Here is a 25269-nt window from a genome sequence, read left to right on the forward strand (position 1 = left end):
GTATACATCTTCCCTGTGCCTTTTGCTGAGCATTCTGGTTTCCCACATCCTAAGACATGAGGCAGGTGTAGTTGTAAACTTCTAAATTGCCCACAGGTGTGTGTGTGTGTGTGTGTGTGTGTGTGTGTGTGTGTGTGTGTGTGTGTGTGTGTGTGTGTGTGTGCGCATCTTGTGATGAGCTGGTGTCATCCTCAGATGGTCTGGTGTCCTATTCAAAATTACTTTCTCTGCCTTGCACTCAGAGTGATGGAATAGGCTCTGGCTCCCCAGTACTTCTGAACTGGATTAAGCAGGTAGTTTGAGTCCAATTTCTGGCCCAAACTTTATGCATCACTTGATAAATATGCAACAGGGATGATGCATAGTGATGATGATAGTAATTCTGCCCCCGGTTATTTAAAACCACAAAGGCTTTATTAAAACAAAGGAATAAAGCCTAGAAATCCTGGCAACAACTTAAAACAACCACAACTAGGCAAACTTACTTACAACTTAAAAATAAAGCAAAAAACAGATTAGGATAGACAAACAAAATCACTACCTAACCCTACAAAATAAATATAGTAATAACCCGCAGAAATTCTGGGCTGCAGTGAACAATATTCTCCAACCTGGAAAAATCACCACCAAACACAAAAGGCACCAGCCTTGATATCACATCCAGCTTCAACAACTATTTTACCTCCTCAATACTGAAATTCATAAATGATACAAACCCCACCATCCCCCCATCAACGCCAAAACAAATAGTACCCCCTTCTCACTTAAACCAGTATCTACATCAACCATCCAAAAACTTCTAGCCAAACTCAAACCAACCACCCTTGCTGTCGACAACCTCCCAGCTGAATTCCTACAGCTTGCATCTAGTGCCATAGCCTACCCAATCTCAATACTAATAAATAGATCCATCAACGAACACTACGTTCCATCCTTATGGAAAACCTCATTCATCATCCTCCTTCACAAAGGCGGCCCCTCCACTGACATATCCAACTACTGTCACATCACAATCCTTTCACCCCTATTAAAAATCCTAGAAAGATGTATCCATCACCAACTCCATTCACATCTACTCTCCAACAACCTACTCTCCCAAACTCAACACAGATTTTGACCTATCCATAGCACCACAACTGCCCTTATTAAATTTAGCAATACCATTAACACATACAGAAACCAAGGGAAACTTGTCTCTGCCACCTTCCTAGATCTATCGAAAGCATTCGACACAGTCTCCCACAATAACCTACCATCCTCTCTCTCCAAACTCAACCTTGATAATACTACATTAAAATGGTTCGGTAGCCACCTAGGCAACCACTCTCAATCTGTTAAATGGCACAACCCCCCCCCAGTCAATTGCGACGTACCTCAAGGTTCCATACTTGGCCCAATTTTATTCAATGCCTTTACAAACCAACTCCACTTAGCAACCACAAAAGCCAACATTATCCAAAATGCAGGTGACACTACCCTCATCTGCTCTGCATCTAACATTTAAATGCTACAAGCCCAAGCATCCTTCTCAGAAATAGAAAACTGGCTAAACAATTCTCAGCTAATATTAAACCCCCAAAAAACACAGCTAATACTATTCAACCCAACAAATACTATGGACTCCACCATCTCCATTGTCTCAGCCAGTAAGACCCTCATAACTCCTGTCTCTGTGGCCAAACTACTAGAAATTACAATTGACCACCAACTTAAATACAATAAACACATATCCCTTACCATCTCCAAAGTCCACAAAAAGCTAGGCTGTCTCTATCGTAGCAACAACTTTCTAACTCCTGAATCCAGAACTGCCATAGCCAGAACTCACCTCCTATCGACCCTACTTTATGCATCCCCAGTATTAACAAATCTAAATAAGACTGACTTTAACAAACTTTTAACATGTTATAACAAAATAGGTAGGTTTGCAATCAATGCTAAATCACACTATCACCACTGACAATCCCTGCATAAGCTACACTGGTTAGAATTTCCTAACCTACTTCACTACCACCAACTCAGCTTAGCCCATCAAATACTGTACCACCCAGACAAAACGCCTGCCCTAACAGGCCTACTAAACTTTCATAGCACCAACAGGAATCTACAATCCAGTAACAAAGCCCTAGTAGAAGTCATTCCATGTAAAAACAGCTCAGGGAAATCTCTATTCCCTTACATAGTTGCAAAAATATGGAACACCCTACCCCCACACCTCAGGCTACAAAACCACGCTACTACATTCAAAAAACTCCTTAAATCACACTTTCATGAAAACCATCTATGTAATTGCAACAACCCTCCATGAACCCATCTGTTCCTGCCTATTACACTAGCCGCCCTTACTGAACACGTTTCCACTGTCTTATAATCTACCCCTATGTAGATTGAACACAGTGTAAATATCTAGTATACTCTTATTTCTCTGAAGTTTATTGTATATATACTATACTTATTTCACCTATAAATGTTTTTGAGATCAATTTTCTGCTAGCAACTTGTCAAACTCTCTAAACTATCGTTAATTCTTAAAACTATTGTTAAGCATCGATTAACTATTTTTTATTAAATTGCTCTGTAACCTTGTTGAGCTTTTCTGCCCGGGATTCTGCTGAAAAAGGACACCTGGTGTCCAGTCAGACAATCCTGGTAAACAAATGTAAAATAAAATAAATAATAAATACATGCTGAATTATAGAAAGGATGAGAAGACAAGTGGTAAAACTGAAGAAATGCCCAGTAGTCCTAACTCACAACATCTTTGCTCAAGAGTACTGGACAAAGCCAAGACTAACAGCAGGGACGAATGCCCAGGATCAGGGATGATTTGTTAATTATTATTCTAATTCATTTATTAAGTTTATAGAACAACAGGTTTCATATCAACAAGCATTTTCTGAAGAATAAGAATTAAGAAACTCCAATGTCAACGACTGTAATCCTCAGTGATTTGTCAGAAAATCAAAACTTCTATGAGAGGCAAGAAAAATATATGAGGGATTCTGAGAAATCAGATAAAGATGAGACTTGAAAGCTTGCATTCAATGTAAAATTGTGCAGCAAAGGAGGGCCTAACACAAGGGGAAGCAATAGCAGTAGTAGCAAAAAATGAGAGAAAAGATGAAGGGTAATGATATCAAATGGCTTAAAGATAAACAGATAGTAGGGGAAACCAAGAAGGAAGGCTGGCATATTCCTGGGATGTGTAGAATAGGAGTCATAATCAGACAAACAGAAGTTATTATTTCTCTGTATGGACAGTTAGAAAGGCCTAATCTGGATTATCATATGTAGTTCTGAGTAACTATCATTTTAAAACAGAGTATATAGATTACTTTCAGAAGACAACATAAATAATGTGCAACCTGTAACAGAAACAAAATAAACAGAGCTTTAAAGAGCTTATGTAAGTAATCTTGAAGAAAGAAGCCAGAGAGAAGACCTGATAGGCATTTCAAGCGTAAGGTACCATTTTCAAACAAGATAGAGATATATAGAGAGAACAAGAAGGCACAATATGAAGGTAAAAATTATGGCTTGGGGAGCTAGGAAGTTTTATTTCAAAGAAAGGGTGGTGGATGACTGACATAGAACACATGAAGCAGTTGTTTAGCTGAATAGAGTGGCAGCATTAAAAGGTGAAATGGAAAAATGTAAGTCATTCCAGTAAGTAGTGGAATGAAAAATATAAACTGATTTTAAGCAGGTCCTGCAGCTTTAACAATGTGTGGGGAAATGGTCAGTCAATGGGAAGCAAGCAGATCTTCTTTATGGTCAAAATGTGTTGCCACACTATATAGCAGTAAGAGTATTTATTATCATCCTTATGATTATTTTGGTGTCAGGAGTTCTAAGACTAGGACCAGCAAAATCATTGCAGTCTTCAGTAATATTCTGCATCCTGCAGTGAGAAAAAGACAATTATTTATCCCTGGCAGGGAATATTCAAGTTATAATATTTTCCTGAGAAAGTGCTCTTTCTCTTGTAGCCATGTTGACAGGTGAACTGAAATATAAACTCTCAAGCAAATTCTAGAGACAGCTGTTTGTACTATTTAGTTGTACTAACTTTACATGTCACTTATAATTTGCTAACTGGTGAATATAGATTTTGAATTTTCATATGTGATATGAGATTTTTGCTGATAATTACAAATAGCTTTACTAAGTCTGCAGGTAACTTTCATAGGTAAGTGTGATGTCCCCTCTCTGGGCCAGTAATCAAGGAGCCCGAATCCTCACCACTGATACTGTAGAGGGATGTTTACTTGGAACAAAAATGGATACACCCAGTATTTCCAGATGCACCTCTCTGCATCAAGTACAGTTTCCCTTAAGAGTACAGAGGGAACACACTCAGTCCGGGGGCTGTTTTCTCTCTCTCTCTCCAGATCCCAATAAGACTCCCCACTGGCACAGCTGTAGGGTTGAGTCCTCAGCTAAGTGTCCAAGCCAAGTCCTCCAGCAACCTCTTTATGAAACCAGTGCTTCGTGTCCCTGCTTCAAGCAGCTGACACACACACACATTTGGGAAAGGCTGGCATAGATTTACTAGCTATGCCACCTTCTGCCCAGACTATAAGGTAGTTACACGACCACTAGACACTCCAAAGCCAGCTACTCCAAGACTCTTACAAGGGTACCCAATTATACTGAGTGAAATGAATATTAATACAAATGGTAGTGTTTTGACCAATGCAGTAAGGCTTTCAGGAGTGACCGCAGAGTCACCAAACAGATATGATTACTCTCAAAGGTTAAGATATTCTCTAAAAGACCAGCCGCAATGAAAAGCTTAAATATATTTAATTATAAATAAGAAAAGAACACAAAAATACTAGATATCCACTTACAATAAACACGGAAATATTAAAATAACACAGACGAACAGATTCACACAGTTACAGAAAAACAGTACTTAACTAATCTCACTATATTTTCTATATTTCCTAACTGATTTAGAGAATTACTATCCCTGGTCACTTACTACAGCAAGGCAAGATGAAGTAGGTGAGGGATCCTTCTGTGTCAGGTTCCAAGAAACAGACTGCTCTGAGACTTCAGTCTCAGTTAACATTAAAACATTATTTCTGTACAGAATGACATCACATATATCTGGTCATCTGAGTTATGGTTCCCATGCAACCCCCCCCATTTCTAGAAACTGCCAGGATTTAGCACCTACATGTCAATAAAACACACATAAGAGCTTTGTTCATATCGGGTGCAGCTTCTGGAAGTCGTAAAACAATTACAAACTTCTAATCCTCCTACAGATACTAACAAACGATGATTCTTACAGACATTCTGTCTCTGGCTTCATTTAAAACTGTGAGATAACATCTTTATGGCCTAGGCCCAGTAATTTAGTTTTCTTACTATTTCTCAAAGTCAGGTGGTTTGAGATTAAACTCTTCTCTTCCAGTATCCTCTGTTACAATATATATACATTTAAACAGTTACAATAATGCACATTTCTTTTCTGCTCAACAGGGCATACTGTTGATACATTTTTAACACAAGCAGCTTTGCAAATAAACGTTTCAAGTTTCAACACAAGCATGCTGCATCTGTACAAATCAGTTTGATATACAAATGACATATAATTTTTTACAAACTTCCAGCTAGCAGTGCTGGTATGTTACACATCCACTGCCCTACTTCTCCTGGCATAGCTGGCAATACCTCACATTGTTCCATCAAGTACTAGGCTAGCTGCCATTGCAGGCCATCTTAAGCCTAGCCAATTTATCTTTAAAGGTGAGAATCAAACCCTGTACCCTGTGTTTATGAGGTAGACACCTTAACATTATGACAACCTCCCAACCCCTTTTAGTTTGATAGCTGGTGAATATAGATTCTGAATTTTCATAAGTGGTATGAGACTTTTTGATGATAATTACGGAGTCCATATCATCTGCAGTTTGTTGCTGGAATGGCCACTGTCTACAGCAACTGTATTACTTTTACAGTACTGTGTTTTTGAATGGCTATCACTCCTATATTTCAATTTAAAGCACAGAAAAAATGGCATATAACAGGATGTCTTAAGGGTTTTCCATTGGTGATCTTGGCAGCCACTGTACATTGTACAAGAATGTACATATTATGGTCTGTGAAAATTCTAATTTCAGAATATCCTTACAAAGAACATGTTTTAGTTTGATGCTTTCACAAGTTATTCATGCCGATATGAAAGTTGCTTGTTAAAGTGATAAAATATTTGTTTCTTTATTATTCAGATCTACTGTGATGTACTATGTGTAGATATAAGCAGTTCCAGATGTAGTCACGAGTTATTTAATGTACTAGAGAATTACTTAATGACTATAATGTATTAAGACAGACCACAAACATTTCACATGGAGTCCTATCATCAAAATCAATATAAAAACAATGTCTCTGAGGTTATGAAACTGATTTTACTTGAATCATAGAACATTTTCTGACAAGTAAAAATAAGACAGGTGTCACAAATAATATTTTAATTTATACAGGCTTTTTATTTTAAAATTCTAATGTAATTTGGGAAAACTTTAAGAAACAGTACCTTATGAATGCGTCTGCTTTGGAGACCCTGAAAATGTTTAATATTTTTGTCTGGTAGACCAAGAATCTACGAGAAAAAAGACAAAATAAATTAAAATCTTTTTTTTTTTTTTTTTTTTTGTGGGGGGGGGCAAGCTCCCCCTATGTTGACCACATGAAGAGCCTGTGCCTCCACCCCCTATTAGTTATAAATAGCAACTCCAAGGTTGTATAAAAGTAGGGAAAGGTAAATACACCAATCAACGTTGTTCCGGAATCTCTCACACAAAAAAGAAGGTAATGTGAGAACTTTCAATTAACTGTACCAGCTTTTTCTCTTGACCGTCTGACCTCTCAATCAGCTGTAGCATAGCCGGCCTTAGGCATAGGCCAACTAGGCGGCTGCCTAGGGTGCCGCTCTAGTAGGGGTGCTTTTCCAGTATTTATTTGGTGTAGGTAGACCAGGATGGGGGCACCAGGTGGTGTGGTGGGGGGCGCCGTGGAGCCCTTTTACCTAGGGCACCAGTTGACCTAAGGCCGCTCCTGAGCTGTAGGTAACGCATACACACACACAATTATTTGTTGACTAAACTTTCCCATAATGCATTTCATATAATCATAAAATGATGATGTATTATATTGTCTTGCCCTCTTCTTTAGGATCTTTCTTCCATTAACTTATAATAGGAATGTTTTGTATTACTACTTACTTTCAGAATCTCTGATCATATTATCACTACTTGCTAGTTTCTAACAACCTTTTTATAGACAGCGTGATGAGTCCTTTCCTTCAGCTCCATACAGTGTTTAAAGTGTCTTTTTAAGAACAAAGAACATTCTTCCCATATTCATAATCTGTGCTATCCAGAGATATTACAATTCTTGCCATTCCTGGCACAGCTACTCACTTAACTATGACTAATTATATGCAGCAACAAAGGTGTCCAGCTGATGTCTTGGGAAACAATATTCACACCAGCATTACATTTTGGTTGGTATCATAGCAGGGTACCTTGGTAAGACAGGTTCTGGGCTTCAGTTGCATCTTTGTAGCTACTGGCATATTGTGTTCTAAAATCAAAAAAGAAAAAAAGCTTTGTTTAGCTAAAATTTAACATTTTTGGGAAATGTGCTACAAGTATATAAGTTGTAAAACTTTGAGCAAGGCAATTATAAGTGTAATGCTGTGAAGGGGACCGTGTTTGTGGTTGTGTGTTTAATAAGGTTGAAGTTTTGATTGTTCATGGTATTATAATTGTATATACTGACTGATGTGATATGATTTTAAACATGACATGACAAGTGGAAAAGAAAACGAGTCAAAGAATGAAAACAGAGAGAAAGAAGTCACCACAGCATTACTTTCAATGCTGCTGAATCCAGTATTATATTTTAACAGACGTTGTACTAAGACGCCAAAAGCCATATTTTAATTTTTTACCACTAACAACATTTGAAAACACTGCTATATTTTTATAATATCGTCTTTTATGCAGTACTAAAGCTCATGCATCACTTCAGGTGGTTTGTTTTATTTTAGAATGTGTGCTAATCGGAAATATCCCATTGGATGCTGCCACCGTGGTAATGATTTTACTTTTCAGAATGTTTTCTCTCAAAAAGTACACTACCCATACCTCACAACCTCTTAGTGCAAGAAATCTGGACAAAGCCTAATATAATGGGGGAACAAAGACCCAAAAATAGGGACAGATTTTAAATATTGTTCTTATAAACTTAGAAAGTAGATAGAATAGCAGTTTTTTTTTGTCAGCATGCATTTTCTGAAGGATAAAAAGTCTGAAACTCAAATGGATGTCATTATTTGGTAACTTCAATCTTCAGTGATCTGCCAGAAAATCACACATTTTTAAGAGGAACAGACCAAAAATATGAGGCAAAAATCTCGACAGTTTGTGAAAATGAGGACAGTTGAGAGGTATGACTCTCCACAATATGATTATGTACCCTCCCTTTTGCATCAGGTTGTTTTGCCCATTCAGTTAGAATGGGAGATTACTAAACTGTTACTTAATTTAGGAATTTTTTGACAGATTATATGTATATTTTTCAATCAATGCATTCTTTAATTCATGATAGTTTTTATCTTCTGAATAGACTTACATGGATTTTTTTGTTGTTTTTATTTGTACGGTGAATAAATGAGTTGCTTTTGTAAATGAATAAACATTTTGAGCCTGATTTCCAAAGATTTGCTCTCAGTGTCCACTTACACTGAGAGCAGGTCTTCTGGAGTCCGACTCCCAGTAAAAGCCTAATAATAGATAGGCCTTACACTAAAGTAAGTCATTTACACTGAGAGCAGGTGTTTTGGAATCTGGTCCCCGTAGTAATCCTTTTCATAGATGAGCCTTACACAGAAGTAAGTCACTTACACTGAGAGCAGGTGTTTTGGAATCTTGCACCTGGTGTAAGCCTTTTAATGGATGGGCCTTACACCACATTAAGTCACTTACACTGAAAGCAGTGTAAGACTCACTAAATGTTTGAATCTGCAGTTCCTCTCATACTGAACAGGATTACTTTTGCAACAACCCATCATTAGTAGGGTAAAACTAACCTGTCTCACAATGGTCAAAGTTGACACACCATGACATTTTGGGTGACACACCAGCATTCACCAACACCCGAGTTACCAAAGAAACTGAATGAACAAAAATACGAGAAATATGTGACTCTGCACTTACCTGTTAAAATTCAGCAATATAAAAGTCATTAACTGATGTTAATCAAATCAAACGCAACGTGTTCCATATTTTTTTCAGTTCAATTCAAAACTATTAAAAGTAGGGTAATTTTTTGGTGCACTGTTTTAAACCCAGTTATGTCTGCATATCATTTTTTCTATTGTAAGTCACTGATTTTTCTTTTACTTTTATAATATATAGCAGCACACGACTGGACTGTATTTTTTTAAATAAATGAATGTGTAAAGAATTGTTTCTCTTTTGTTTGGGGGGGGGGGGATGACACACCAGCAGAGTCATGATAGTTATTTTCCGAATTTCTGACATACTGAGCCCAAAAGGTTCGCCATCAATGGTCTAACCCCAGCTCACGTTCCCTATTAGTGGGTGAGCAATCCAATGCTTGGTGAATTCTGCTTCACAATGATAAGAAGAGCTGATATCAAAGGATCAAAAAGCGATGTCTCAATGAATGCCGGTGGGCTTGTTTTCCCACCTCATGGGGTAAGTGAAACAACAATAAGAGTAGTGGTATTTCACTGGCTGCTAAGGTCTCTGACTTATTGTACACCTCTCATAGTTACTCCCACCATTTTGGAGCCTTCCACAGGAAACCAGTATAAATGTTCACTTGAAGTTGGACAGCAAGGGAGGGAACAGGAAACTATGGCAACTCTGATGCAGCCAATGTTGAGGAGTGATAGGCCAGTGAGTTCCCATGTGACAAAGCAATGGATGACATATAGGATGAAATTGAAGAAAATGTGCACAGAAGGATGCTATACTCCTCTCTATAGAATTCCCGCAGGAAATGGAGAACAACAAATGTGCCCTCAGTTTAGAAAAAAATGAGCTAAGAGAAGAGTTGCTTGATTTAATAGAGATAGATAAATAGCTATATTAAGATCAATGAAAGAAATAGACTGCAGAAGGTTAATAAAACCTAAAAAGTCAGAAGTTTGATAAAACAAATGAACATAGTAATTAGGACTGTCCATAGAGATCCATGCAATATAACAGAAGTAAACAGCATATATTACTGTACAGTTAAATTAATGTTTGTCCTTTCGTTATTTTCCCGGTTAGGGGTTGCCACAGCGGGACCCCGGTCCGCTAATGATTGGCAGTAGATTTTAATGGTACTGAGTTGCCAGCCCGACGCCCAACCTTCAGCGAAGGCACGCCCATTCACGCATGTCTTTCGGGGGCCACTCGATCGCGGGGAGGACATGCAGACTCCACACAGAAGGCACTCCAGTTGAGAATCAAACAGGAGAATCTCTTGCTGTGAGGCAACAATGCTACCGCTGTACCACCATGGCTAAACTGTACAGTTAAATTAATAGCAGATAAAATTCTACCACAAGAACACAGGGTAGTAAGGGAAAGGAAGGGGAGAAATCAAATACTATTATGGAAGTATTGAATAGAGAAAATTATAAAGCAATTATGACAAGGATTGTCACTGTTAGAAGAGTACAGAAGAGGAAACAGATCAACCAAAATACTCAGATAGACGTGATAAAAGCAATGCACAATTTTATAATGATCAAGATCTATCTTGCACTATTGCAAATAATAAACTAAAAATCTCAGCACAGGCAGAAAAACAGAAGATACACAGATAGATATAATAGAAAAGTACAAAATAAGCAATTTATTGATGACCCCAAAAAGTTCTATAGAGAAGTGGGAAACAAGGCAAAAGGAATTTAAAGACCACCCAAAAAAAGAAGAAATAGATAATTTTTTGAGAAATATCTATGAAGATCCTGTGGAACATAACAACAATGCTAAATGGATAGAAGTAGTAAAAGAAAGAATAAGAAGTTCAAAGGTACAGGATATGAAATGGGATGAAGTAACAGCCAGAGAGATTGAGATAATGTTAGGAAAAGCTTTCAAATGGAAAACCCCACATCCAGATGCAGTACCTAACTTCGTGCTAAAAGTATTAACATCTTTGCATGAAGATTTAGCCATGAGTAAGAGCTATTTATATGCATACCCCGAATAGACACCAACCTGGTTAACAACAGGAAAAACAATGTTCCTAATTAAAAGTGAACCTGCAAGTTATCCTATAAAAATTAGACCAATAACTTGCCTTCCTACAATGTATAAACTATACACCAGAATTGATGCTGATGGAGTTTATAGTCATTTAGAGGAAAACTCAGTCATGGCAATAGAACAAATGGGTAATAAAAGAAAGTCATATGGAACAAAGGAAGAATTTAGGTATGGCATGGATTGACTACAAAAAGCATTTGATAGTATCCCACATTCATGGATAAAAGAGTGCTTAAAAATGTATAAGATATATACTATCGACTACATTACAGTGACCATGAAACAGTGGCAGACCACTTTGCAATTAAGCCATGCTAAAGGGCAAATTATTATTCTAGAGATAACAATTCAAAGGGGAGATATTTCAGGGTGACTCCCTGTCACAGCTGCTATTCTGTCTTGCCTTTAACCCATTAAGCTGTCTACTTAACAGATTAGGCCATGGCTATAATTTGGTTCCTAGAAAACAAAGTGTAAAGACCTCTCATCTTCTCTTTGTTGATGATTTAAAACTGTATAGCTCATCAGATGAGGAACTGAAAGCACAACTGCAAGTAGTCAAAACTTTTTCAGATAATATAAGAATGTCATTTGGTCTTGATAAATGTGCAAAAGCAACCTTTAAAGCAGGAAAACTGCAGCACCAAGAAAACATCAGTTTGGAACAAGAATGTGATATCAAAGAACTTGAGCAAGAGGGAGTGTATAAATATTTGGGAATTGATGAAGGATCAACAATAAAACATGAACAAATGTGAATAAAACTTAGTTGTTGTGTCTTTTGGCTTTTCCCGGTTAGGGGTCGCCACAGCAGAACTCCGGTCCGCTAATAATTGGCAGTAGATTTTTACGTGCAGAGTTGTCAGCCCTGATGTACAACCTTCAACGAAGGTACACCCATTCACGCATGTCTCCACACAGAAGACACTTTAGCTGAGAATTGAACAGGACATCTTACTGTGAGGCGACAATGCTACCGCAGCACCACCACCGCAGTTGCATGAATAAAACTTAGTGAGGAATGTTTTAGAATTCTTAAATTAATCCTGAAAACAGCACTGATGTCTAAGAACAAAATTCAAGCTATAAACCAATTTGCTGTTCCTGTCCTAACTTACAGTTTTGGAGTGATTGGCCCCAAAAGGTGTTGGATAGATTAGACAGAAAAAGAAGAAGAATGCTTTTTGCTCACCGAATGATTTATAAAAATCGCGTCAATATTACCTGATCTAACATTTAGGTTAGTGAATACCTAAACATCAACCTGGTAATATTGGAAAATTAAAACAGCGAACAGCCGATTTAACATAGGGAATGAATTCCCTTGGCCGCAAAAAAAAAAAATTTAAACCAAAATGAAAAGGGGGGCTTTGTCACCCCCAACTAATTATACCAACTCCGAGATCACTCTGCAGTGAGAAAAGGGGCAAAATCCGCATAACTGCCAAGGGAACTCTTTCCCTGCATTAAATCGGCCATTCACTGGTTTTTGCTTTCTCTATTACCAGATCGACATTTAGGTAACCTAAATGTTTGATCAGGTAATAGGAACCCTAAAAATCAGTGCATACCAAGATTGTATATTCCCCATTCTGAAGGAGGTATGGGCCTCCTTGAAATTGATTACATGTATAGATCTGCAGTCGTGGGACTGTACACATACCTGCTGACCTCACAAAACCCAAATGTAGTGAAAGTTTTAAAACATGAGGAGAATAAATCTAAGATGACTTCCCTGCTTAGTTTAGCAGAAGCATATTGATGTCAAGTAGGAATGGAAATCAAACCAGAAGTAGATAAAAATCAGGCAGCAACTGAATGTGCCTAAAAACAAAAGAAAGAATATAAGGTGAAGAATCAGATGAGAAGGCAAGAAATGTGGAAAATGCATAAATATAGTTGCAAGCATAGAAAACTTCTGGAAGAACCTCATGTTGATCAGGACAGAATGCAGGAATGGTTAAGGAGAGGTGAATTCAAACCAAAAGATGAAAGGTTAATATTGGAAGCCCAAGATAGTGGGCTACGTACATGTTGGTTTACAAAGTCCATCGAACATGTGGGAGAAACAGACAAATGTAGGTTTTGTAAAACAGAATTGGAAACAGTCGTACACCTTGTTGCTGGTTGTGACATACTAATGGCAGAAGGATTGTATACTGAAAGGCATAATAATGTGGCAAGACTGTTGCACTGGGGATTGTGCAAACATTATAATACCGAAGTAGCTGAAAAACACTGGAAACACGAGCCACAAAGCATTATAGAAAATGATGAAGTCTACATCACATGGGATCACCCATTACCAGCAGTTCAAAAGATATATGTGAGAAAACCAGACATAGTGGTCCATGAAAAGAAGACAAAGGTAGCATTGATTATTGAAATCGCCACATCCAGTGACTACAGTGTCTTGCGTACAGAGAGACACAAAGTCATAAAATATCAAAATTTTCAGGCAAAAATGAGAGCAATGTGGAAGAAAGATCCAGTAATACTAGGAGCAACAGGCCTTATAAAAAAAAGAATCTACAGTTGTAGTTAGATATGTTACTAGTATATGTAACTCCATACGAATTGCAGGAGTCATTACTGGGCACATTGCGGGTGCTGTGAAGAGTAATTTTGGCTGGCATCAAAGATTGAAACAATAATTTCATGAACTTTATAATCGTACTCTGACTTAAGAATGGGTTCCATTCCAGTTATGGTATTAGAAACCCAAAAGTTTTGGATAAATTAAAAAAGAGCAGGTATTTTGGAATCTGGTCCCCATAGTAAACCTATTTATAGTTAGGGCTTCCACCAAAGTAAGCTACTTACACTGAGAGCAGGTGTCTTGAAATCTGGTCCCTGTAGTAAGCCTGTTTATAGACCGGTTATAAATCTAACAGACCAAATGACATGAGACCAGCAAGACAAAGTCCTAAAAATATATCATGAAGTCTAGTATAAACCCTACATAATGTGCAATGAGGAAGTTGAACTGTATTTAAATGCCAAAAGGTAAGAAACAGCTGTATCATGTTGTACATAAACTTAGCAGTGAATGAAAAAAAATTAAGAAGGAAATGCTGATTGTGAGATAAAAAGTTATGTTTAGGTTATAGCTGTCTAGTGTAAGAGGTCTGTCTATAACAATGGTAGGTGCTGCTTAAGAGTTGCCTGTGTGTGTTGGTTAATGGGATGTGTTGAAAATTTTTGGTCTGATAATGGTTTAATCCCCAACACAATGACTTCTAATGCATTTGTTTTTCTGATATAGATAATAGTGGGGTCATGGAGTGCATACTTAGTAGACAAGCTTTAATCAACTTCTACACAGATGAAATAATGCATCTTGCAGTTTTAATTAATGTAGAGTAATGTAATACTGACCAATGAACCTTCCTGCCAAACTTGTCATTTTTCTGAAAAGATCTGGCCTCAGAAACATCTTAAAAGTGAAGAAAATAGTTTGAATATCATCTGGTGACCTGAGTTGGTTGACTGTACCTTCTTTAAGATGAGGGTTGATAACCAAGCACTCATCAGCAGTTCCAGGATCAAAAAAGGAGATTTTTCTACCCAGAGAAGTGCACAGTCATAATCAGTGCTGAAACATACACATTTCCCATTGTCACTGCAGGTACACAATCAGTTTCATTGGCTAAGTGCTAGCTTTGACTAGTTAGGACAGAGCAGCTGTACACTGCTGTGATGGTCTAGTTAATAATTATGGAATCTTAAACTGGTCAGTAACTCATTTCCACAGGTAGTTAATAATTAGTCAGTGTGAGCATGAGACATGGTCAAAGACACAAATAATCCAGGAAGTGAATGAAAAAATTAAATGTGAACTAAATTATGTGGATTTCACCCACAGGCCTACATGTGATTCTATAAATAATACACTTAATTTTTGACAAAAAGCAGAGAAGCTAATATTAAATTTAAGCTTTGCTAAAAAAATATAGAGAATGTGATATAACATTTACTTTTACCAAAAAAACAGACAAGCTTTTTCATCAATGAGAAAGCATGTTAATGTTTAAACAAAAGGATTCTAAATATTTCATCTAGTTGACTGCATGATGACTTTTTCATTAGACATTTTTGCAGGTGAAGAAGTGTTACTTATTCAGTAAAGAGGTCTCTGTCCTGTAGAATATGCGGTAGCCAGAGATATTTACTTATATGCCTATAAAAACAATGGTCATCTTTATGACTGGCAACTACATGCACTATACACTGTATTCACTGTTTTTGTTTGTGGACTGGCCTTGCTAAACCACATTTATTGAACTGCATAGGTTTTGTTTTGGTAATTAGCTACTAATCAGTCCACCTCCCCCTAATCTGCAGGTCTCCCTGTCCAGTTTACATCAGGACGGGAAGCCACCAGCCACCTCATACTGGCAGAGTGGAATAATTTAATCCCATGGGGTAGGATACAGAAATGAGAAGGAGCCTGCAATGTCTCTAGTGCTGTTCACAGGGGTTTTATCTTTACGTTATGCCCTGTCACAATGTGCTAAGTAATGCTAGTGGGTGGGTTTGCACAAGTGAGCCCTGCAAGAAAGTCAACCTGCCTCCAGTACAATTCAACCCACTGTTACCCTGTTTACTTTGTTTTGCTTGCTGTTACCAGCTCTAAGTCCCCACTGTGACACCCGTGCACTGGCCCAGTAATCAAGGAGCCTCAGTACTCACCACTAACACCAGTGAGGGTTGTCCACATTGGAAGGATAACAAGTACACACACGGTAAAGTACAATTCCCTTAAGAGCACACAGAGATCACGATCAGTATGGGGCTGGTTTCTCCCTTTCTCTCCAGATCCCCAATAAGACTCCCCACTGGCACAGCTATAGGGTTCAGATCTCAGCCGAGTAGTCAAGCAAAAACCTCCAGTACCCTCTCTGTCCAACCAGTGCATCATGTCCCAGCCCAAGTAGCTGAGACACATCCTTTGAGATTTGATTTATATGCAAACACACAGACACTCCTGGGAAGGCTGGCACAGGCTCACTAGCTATGCCCCCTTTTGCCCAGGCTATAAGATAGTAATCCACTGCCACCAATTACTCTTATTAGCTCCTATAAAGACCTTTACCAAAGGGTGTCCAGTTCTACTGTGTAATAGGTTCATAGATTCATAGGTTCATACTAGGCTATCTGCCCTAGGGCATTTATAAGCCTAGCCAGAGTGTGTTTGGCTATCGCCACCCATTTTAAATTAATTTTGCTATGCCCTTTTTCGAGGTTAGTATACTGTGCCTCTGTCTAACAGTGACACAGAAGTGATACCCGGGGTAAACCTATGATCTCCCATCCACTCATCAAGATTCCTCTTGAAGAGAGTCAATGAGGGACTCTGCCTAACCTGGACTGGATTTTATTCCAGAGTGAAGGGAGCCTCTGCGTTATGAATCTGATCCTCCAGCATGTCCTATTTATTTCAGTGCTGAGGTTCAAGTTTCTCGAGCGCGTAGCTCGATGGGATTTAGATTTTCTGAGGTGCAGCATGTCCATTAATTCCGGGTTGGACATGGCTTTATACGTCAGGCACAGATCGCCTCTGAGCAGGCGGTATGCCACTGAGTAGAGCTGGAGTTTATTTAACCAGGCAGCATATGGCATCTGTTTGAGCTCTTTGATCCTCTTGGTGAGGTACTTTTGGGGTCTTTCCAGTTGCTGCAGGTGTCTGGTAAGGTACATCCCAAAAGGGGCATTGTACTCAATTATGAGCCTGATGAGGGATGAGTAAAGAGGCACGATGACCTTCCCTGATCTAGATGTGAATCCCTTCATGATTAGGTGGGCTATATAAAATGTATTTCTAACCACTTTGGCCATGTGGTTGTCAAATGAGAGATTGCTATCAACTTGGGTCCCCAGGTCCCTAACTACTTCTTCTGTACTTAATGGACTACCACCTATGTGGTAATTTGTGGGCACTTTGTTTTTGCCAAAGGGGATGACTATACACTTTTTGGCGTTTAGCTTGAGGCCATGGCTCTGGCACCAGTTGTCTGTTTCTATGAGGCCCTTTTGGAGGATGCTTGTGTCGGCTGGAGAGTCGATTATGGCACCCAGTTTGCAGTCATCTGCGAACTTGGTCAGCCACAGTCCTTCCGTGTTGGCCTGTACCTCCGAAATATATACAGAACAAGAGAGGTCCCAGGACTGAGCCTTGTGGGATGCCACTTGTAACTGGTTTGGAGTCTGACATGGCTCCAGCAATTCTAACCATGTGGGTTCTGTCCTTGAGCCAGTTTGCAACCCATCTAGTGACATAGGGGTTTACATTTAAGCTGGTGAGCTTATCTATAATGCCCAAGTGGGTATTGTATCGAAGGCTTTGCGAGGTCCAGGTAGGCTGTGTGGACCACCTTCCCTCGTCAATGGCCTTGGTGACTGTTTCAAAGAAATCAACCAGGTTTAAGAGGCAGGATCTGCCCTTAACAAAGCCAAACTGGGTAGGATCCAGTGTCTATAGGTCCCCAATATCTTTATTTATGAGGTCCATGATGATCCTTTCCATAGCTTTGCAGACCAAGCTAGTCAGGCTTATGGGGCGATAGCTTCCAGGATCCGTTGAGGCACCACCTTTGTGGAGAGGGACCACTGTTGCTGTACGCCACTCTTTGGGTACATATCCTGTAGTAAAGCTGAGATTGAACAGTAGTTTTATGTTTGGGTTTAGCTCTTCTTGGAGTTCATGTAGGATGCAGCCTGGACACCGTCTGGTCCCATTGATGCTGTGTTTTTTGCTTTGGAGAGGGCAGCTCTTACCTGAGCATCTGAGATGTAAGGGGGGCAGCACTCTGCTGGGACAGATATTTGCCCTTTTGGTGGGGGGGGGGGGAGAAGTTTGCACTGAACCTGTCAGCTAGGATGTTGGCAATGTCTGTGGGTTTGGTGTATTTTTTGTCATTTTGGACTAATTCTGAGCATATCTGGGAATTCCCACCCAGGTTCCTAACATAACTAAAGAAAGCCTTGTGATTATCCTTAGTGTCCTGTGCAATTTTTCTCTCAAAGCTGGCCTTAGACGATTTTATGAGTGCCCGTAGTTTTTGCTAATACTGATCAGAGATGCCTTCCCCTTTTGGGATTTTGCTCTATCATGTAGCAGCTTCCTCCTTCTATTGTATAGTTTGTTTATGGCTGGGGTCCACCAGACAGGACGTCTGCCTTTGGAGGATTGGGTCTTGGTTTTATTTGGGATTGCATGATCCATGCATTCCTGAAGGTGTTCATAGAATGCGTTTATAAAGGATTCTGTGGTCTGGGCGTATTTTCCACAGGCCGGGGCTTTGAAGGATTCCACCTCGGTTTTGAGGAGTGTGAAATTTGCTTTAGAGAAGTTTTTCACTGTGGTTTTCAGGGCAGGGGTGGAGTCGGGATGTGAATATCCAGTGAGATTAGTTTATGGTCTGATCTTACCAGTGAGGGATACACTTCTGGTCTGGAGCATAGAGTCCCCATGTTGGTGATGATCAGGTCCAGTATGTTTTCCCCTCTTGTGGGAGTGGTAACAAGTTGTTCCATAGCATTTGAGTTTATAAATTCTAGGAACCTTTGGGCTAGGGTGTTGGAGCTAGAGTAATGCTCCCAGTCTATGTTTGGGTAGTTGAAGTCACCCAATATAATGGTGTTTGGAGAGACCTTCATATTTTCCAGTGTTCTCAGGAAGGCCGAGTGGGGTTCCTGGGTTTGGGAGGGTGGTCTGTAGCAGGCTATAAACTGGAAGGCAGTTTTACCCACTGTTAGTTGCACATGGAAAGTCTCTGATGCTTCATGATGTGCCACCAACCTGGAGGTGTGGGTATCTTTGACAAATATTGATACTCCCCCTCCTTTTGTGGTTCGGTCCAAGTTTTGGGGCCGAAAAGCATGGTATGAGGTATAACCTGGTAGTACTGGGGTGCTCTCAGGAGCCTTTAACCAGGTTTCTGTTACTGCACAGATAACGATGTTCTCCATGCCAAGGAGAGTTTTGAGTGCGTGCATCTTGAGGTTTAGACTTCTGGCGTTGAGTAGCATTACTCTTAGTTTCTTATCCCTTGTGATACCAATGGAGGTGGGTTTGTGTTTTGAGTCTTGCCTAAAAAAGGCACTATGGGGGTAAGCAAGAGCCTTTGCCAATATCAGAAAGCCCAGGGGTGACAGGTGCAAGCCATCCCTAGTGAAGCATCGTGGCTTGTCGAGCATGTCATCCCAGGCTGACAGGCATTGGATCCCCTTTGAATGACACCAATACTTAAGCCAATTGTTGAAATTGATCATCTTGTCTTCATATTGTGGCATCATTCTTGGTGAGGGTAAGATGCTACTCAAGGTCAGGGTCATACCGGCCTGGGCCACATGCTCAGAGAGCTCCTCTATGTCTCTTTTCATGTAGTCCAAGAAGGTACGTCTCAGGTCATTCACACCGGCATGGACAATGACTGAGTCATATTTATACTTGCCTTGGAGTGACCTGAGTGCTTGTGTTATGTGGCGGATCCTAGCGCCCAACAGGCAGCTCACCGTGACCTTCTCCTTGTTCAGTTTGGTGAGCGGGATGTCAGTGTGCCTGACGATAGAGTCACCTATTACAAGTGTATCAGGTGTGTTGTTTAGCCTTAAGGGCTGTGACTGTTCAGCACACAGGCTTTGTGAGCTATGTGTTGCACGTGTTTTGTTTTGGGGTAGCGGTTGCTTAATGTTTCTGTTGTCCAAATAATAAGTGTAACACAGGGCTAAGGCTACTGGAAAGTGGCTTATACAGTATCACCAAATGCATGCAAGTACTCTAAGAGCTTAAATTATCTCCACACTAAACAGCCACAGTTAAAAGGTTTAAAATATTTAATAATAAATAATAAAAACACAAGTCAATAATCATCAATTCAACACAGTGACAATAGAGAGTTCAGAAATTACAGGAAAATATTTTAAAACAATATTGTAGGACAGTCTGTCATAAATATAGAAAACAGCTAGACTAATCTGGCTATATTCCTATCTATCTCTAGGAGAAATACTAAGATCTAAATAACTTTACTTACAGAGCAAGGCACAGTGCTGGTGAGTTGTTAACATGTACGAAGACAAATACAAAATGCTATCCTTACTTTTTGAGATAGCCCTTAAATTGATTATGCACATTACTGGTGTGTCATTTCAGATTACATCATTCTTGTTATGTCTGCTTAAGTTTCCCAGGGTCACAGAACTTAAAATTTAACATTTGTCTTTTGATCTGCACCTGCCAAGAAGCCACAGCAATAAAAAAACACTTTACATGTGAAACCTAGTAATTTATCTATGTCTTAAGACAATAGAAAGAATTTCTAGCTGCAGACATCCTGTCTCTGAGCTTGAGATCAAACACAGTCATAAAATCCTTTACTTATCTGCTTCCTTTCAGCAGAGTGCATTGTGGTTACATTTTTGATGCTCAGAACATAACACAGTTTTCTTACATCTGTGAAACTAGCATGTGGATCATATTAATATTTACAATGACATAGAATTATTTATAAAATTCTATCTGGCTGGGCTGGCATACCCTTTCAGAAACATTGCTTGAGAGGGTTGAGTCTATCTGGATATACTTTACTCCATTCCCTGTCTTGAGAGCCCATCTGCGTTGTCATTGCTAATCCCACTGTGGTGCGGCACTGACATATCATATGCTTGCAACCCTAGGCTCCACCCTTAGTAACTTGGCATTTGGCTGGCAGGCTCGATCTAACCATGTTAGGGGATAGTGATCTGTAACTACAATGAATTTCCTTCCATACAGATAAGGCTAAAGTTTCTGCAGTGCCTACACTATGGCTAGACATTCCTTTTCTACAGCTGCATAGCATTCCTCCCTGGGTTGGAGCCTACGACTGAGATAGACCACTGGGTGGCTCTTCTCCTTCTGAAGAAATCTGGCTAAGTACAGCCCCCACCCCATGGTTCGAAGCATCTACCTGCACAACAAATGATTTGCTGTAATCTGGACTGGCTAACACATGGGGTCCTCCCAAAGCTTCTTTAAGCTTCTGGAATGCCTGCTCAGATGCTGGGGTCCACACTACCTTATCTGGCCTGTTTTTCCTTGTCAGGTCTGTAAGTGTAGCAGCTATGGTACTATAACCTGGGACAAACTTTCTGTAGTATCCTGCTGTCCCTAAGACTGCCCTCACCTTCTTTTTGGTAACAGGTGATGGCCATGCCTGAATGGCTTCCACTTTGGCAGATTCTGGCCTGATCTTACCACTCCCCACTCTATGTCCCAGGTAGGAAACCTCTGCCATACCCACCTGACATTTGCTGGGCTTAATGGTCAACCCTGCCCTCTGTAGTCTGCCCAGCACCTCCTGGACATGCTGAAGGTGTTTTGCAGGAATGGCTGTAGATGGCAATGGTAAGCAAGGGCAAAGTATCCTGCTCCTGCTAGGATTGATCTACCAGCCTTTGGAAAGTCAATGGGGCATTTTCATCATAAAGGACATCTTTGTGAACTCATACAAGGCAAAAGGAGTCACAAAGGCTTTCTTCTCTCTAGCACTAGGAGTCAAGGGCATCTGCCAGTAACCCTTGGTAAGATCAATGGTGGTAAGATATTTAACCCCACCCAGCTGCTCTAGGGCTTTAACTGTCCTAGGCATGGGGTAAGCATCTGACTCTGAGTGACTATTTAATTTTCTGAAGTCCACACAGAACTTGGTGCTGCCATCCTTCTTTGGTACCAGCACCACTGGGGAGGTCCAGGGCTGTTGGACACTTGAATTACCCTTAGTTTCAACATTCCCTGTATCTCCTCCCTCAGAGTCTGTTTGACTCTCTCAGGCATGATATAGGGAGCCTGCCTAATAGGCCTTTGGGGTCTTGCATCCACCTTGTGCTGCACCAGGTGGGTGCAACCCTGGTTTTCCAATGATCATGTCCCCAAACTCCTGTAACACTGCTTGGATTTTTCAAACCTGGGTAGGAGATCGCTGCTGGGATAGTCCACTAAGGTGTCAGTCCGAGCCTCACTGAGGAGATAAGTCACCAGACCTCCCTCAGACTCCTCCTGCAATCCAATGCAAATACTCAGCACAAAGGCCTCCCTATCATGGTAAGGTTTCATCATGTTAACATGGGACAATTTGCGCTCCTGCCAAGCAGTTCTACCATGTAGTTAACATCACTGACCTTCCTTACCACCTTGTAGGGTCCCTTCCAGGCTGCCTACAACTTGTTGTGTCTGACAGGAATGAGAACCATTACCTGCTGCCCTACAGCATACCCTGTAGCTCGAGCATTTCTGTCATACCAGACCTTTTTCTGCTGTTGCCTTCTACTAGGTTCTCCTGGACCAAGCCCATGAGTTTCCTGAGCTCTGTCCTGAGGTTTAGGACATATAGCACAACAGACTCCTTGTGGGATTCACACTCGCCCTCCCACTCATCTCAAATTAAGTCTAGAGGCCCCCCTCACCCTATGCCCATACAACAATTCAAAGGGTGAAAAACCTGTGGATTCCTTGGGAACCTCTCTGTAAGCAAACAGATGGGGCAAATATTTGTCCCACTCCCTCTTAAACTGGTCTGCAAATGCCTGTAGCATGGACTTCAGTGTAGAGTTTAACCTCTCAACAAGACTATTAGTCTGGGGATGGTAGGGGGGTGGTCTTTACGTGCTTCACCCCACAGTACTTCCACAGACAAGCCAGGAGGTCTGACATGAAATTGGCACATCTGTCAGTCAGTTTTACTCTTGGGAAACCTACCCTGCAGAAAATCTCTAACAAAGCATTTGCCATCTTTTCTGCCTCAATGGAGAACAGAGCCACTGCCTCAGGGTATCTTGTAGCATAATCTACTATCACTAGGGTATACTTTTTCCCTGTGGAATTTAGGGTAATCAGAGGCCCCACAATATCCATAGCTACCCTCTAAAATGGCTCCTCAATCACTGGCAAAGGCATCAAAGGAGCTTTCACCTTGTCTCCTGCCTTGCCTACCTTTTAGCACTGCTCACAGGTCCTGCAGTACCCTGTTACATCTCTGGAAATTCCAGGCCAGTATAAGTATGCATAATGCATCTCTTTGTACGATTTATGCCATATGACCTGCAAAGGGAATATCATGGACTATGACTAGAAGTGCCAGATGGCAGTAGGTTCTAGGCACTGCCAACTGCTGTATCCTCTCACCTTCTAGCCCTCCCTCAGGGGTCCACTCTCTATACAGTAACCCTTTGTCTGAGTATACAGATTCCCCCTTCCCTTGAGAATCAGGTGCCTCACTAGCTACCTGCCTCAGGCCTTGTAATATAGGATCTCAGAGCTGAGACTGTCTCAACTCTCTCTTTGTAACCCTTCCCTGCTCCCCTTCCACAGGAAGGCTGGTAACCTCTGACAGCGGTGCCTCACTGCCAGCCTGGGTACTGCTACTCACCTCTGCCCTTGCAGTCACTCTGTCCAAGGGACCATCAGTACCAACAAGCAGTTGTGACTCACCTTCAGTCTCACTACTACAGGGTAACTCCCTCCCTGAAGTAGCCACCTCACTAGTCCTGGCTGTAAGTGTGCAGTCTGTCTGAGTCTTCCCCATGCTACCAGACCCACATGCCTGTCTCCAAGCCTGACTGCATGTAACTGCATGATCACATGGTACTGCATTATCAAAATCATTCCCTATCAGGACATTTGCAGGGATATCCTAAAACACACCTACTTTCTGGCTTTTTTTCCACCCTCCCAGTCAAGGTGAACCCTAGCCAAAAGTATTTGGAATGGGGTCCCTTCTAAAGCTCTGACTGGAGTAGACTGCTCAGGCAAGTAGTACTCCTCTGTAACCATTGCAGGCTTCACAATGGTTATGTCAGAGGCTATGTCTCTCTTAGCAATGGCCTCTTTGCCATTCACTACGATAGGCTATAACCTCTTGTGGTAGTTTGGTACCCTTGTTGTCTCAAGACAACCTACTGTTGGAATTTTGTCTTTCCCACTTACTAGCTTCTACAACTTTTGCTCCCAACCTTGCCTTTGTGGACATCTATATTCTACATGACCCCACTGGTTGCATTCAAAATATTTAACCTAGGTCCTGGATGTGTACCTGGACTAGTGACTTCCCCTGCTACTGGCGGCCTCTGTTGAGACAGGGTGGGCTGCCCACCATGGGTTCCCTTAGACCCATGAGCAGTACTGGGTGTCCCTTTCCTGTGCAGGGATGCCCTGCTTGCTAGGTATAGGTCTCCTTTTTTCCCCCAACTCATCTACAGTAGAGCATTGTCTATCAGCTAACCAGATCCTCATGTCCCCAGGCAAAGTGCTAAGGGTTTGTTCCCTCACCAAAAGGTCTGCCAGCCCTTCAAAAGTGGTGACCTGACATCCACTTATCCACCTATGGAAATAAGTGCTTAGTTCAGCAACATATTCACACACACTTTCGTCTGCTTTGTGTCTATGCTCACAAAACATTTTCCTATAAGCTTCAGGTGTTAGCATAAAAAATTATAGCAAACAATTCTTTACAGCATTATAATTTAAAAAGTAATTGTCAGACAGTTTGGACAATACAGTTACAGCTTTACCATGGAGTAAGTGGGTCAGGACCCATACCCAGAGCCTTTGGTCAACATCATACGGTTTACATACCCTCTCAAACATATCAATGAAACTATCAAAATTATTCCCCTCTGTAAATTGTGGAAGAAATTTACTGACCTTTTGTGCTTCTGGGCTCCAGTTACTTCCTTCCCCATTACCTCCATGACTCTGGCGAAGAGTGAGCATCTCCTTTTCATGTTGCCTCTGCCTCTCCTTCTCCTCAGCTTCCAGGCGTAGCAGTTTCTCATTCTCCTCAGCCTGCAGACATCACAGTTTCTCATGTTCCTCAGTCTCTAGATGCCTCAGTCACTCTGCTGCTTCTATTTCCAACCGCTTGGCCTCCAACTCAAGTCTCTAACTTCAGATGGATTTTTAAGTTTTCTGTAGAAAGGT

The sequence above is a fragment of the Protopterus annectens genome, chromosome 12.part0, assembly GCF_019279795.1.
Source record: "Protopterus annectens isolate FY-2018-M chromosome 12.part0, PAN1.0, whole genome shotgun sequence".
Lineage (NCBI taxonomy): Eukaryota > Metazoa > Chordata > Ceratodontiformes > Protopteridae > Protopterus > Protopterus annectens.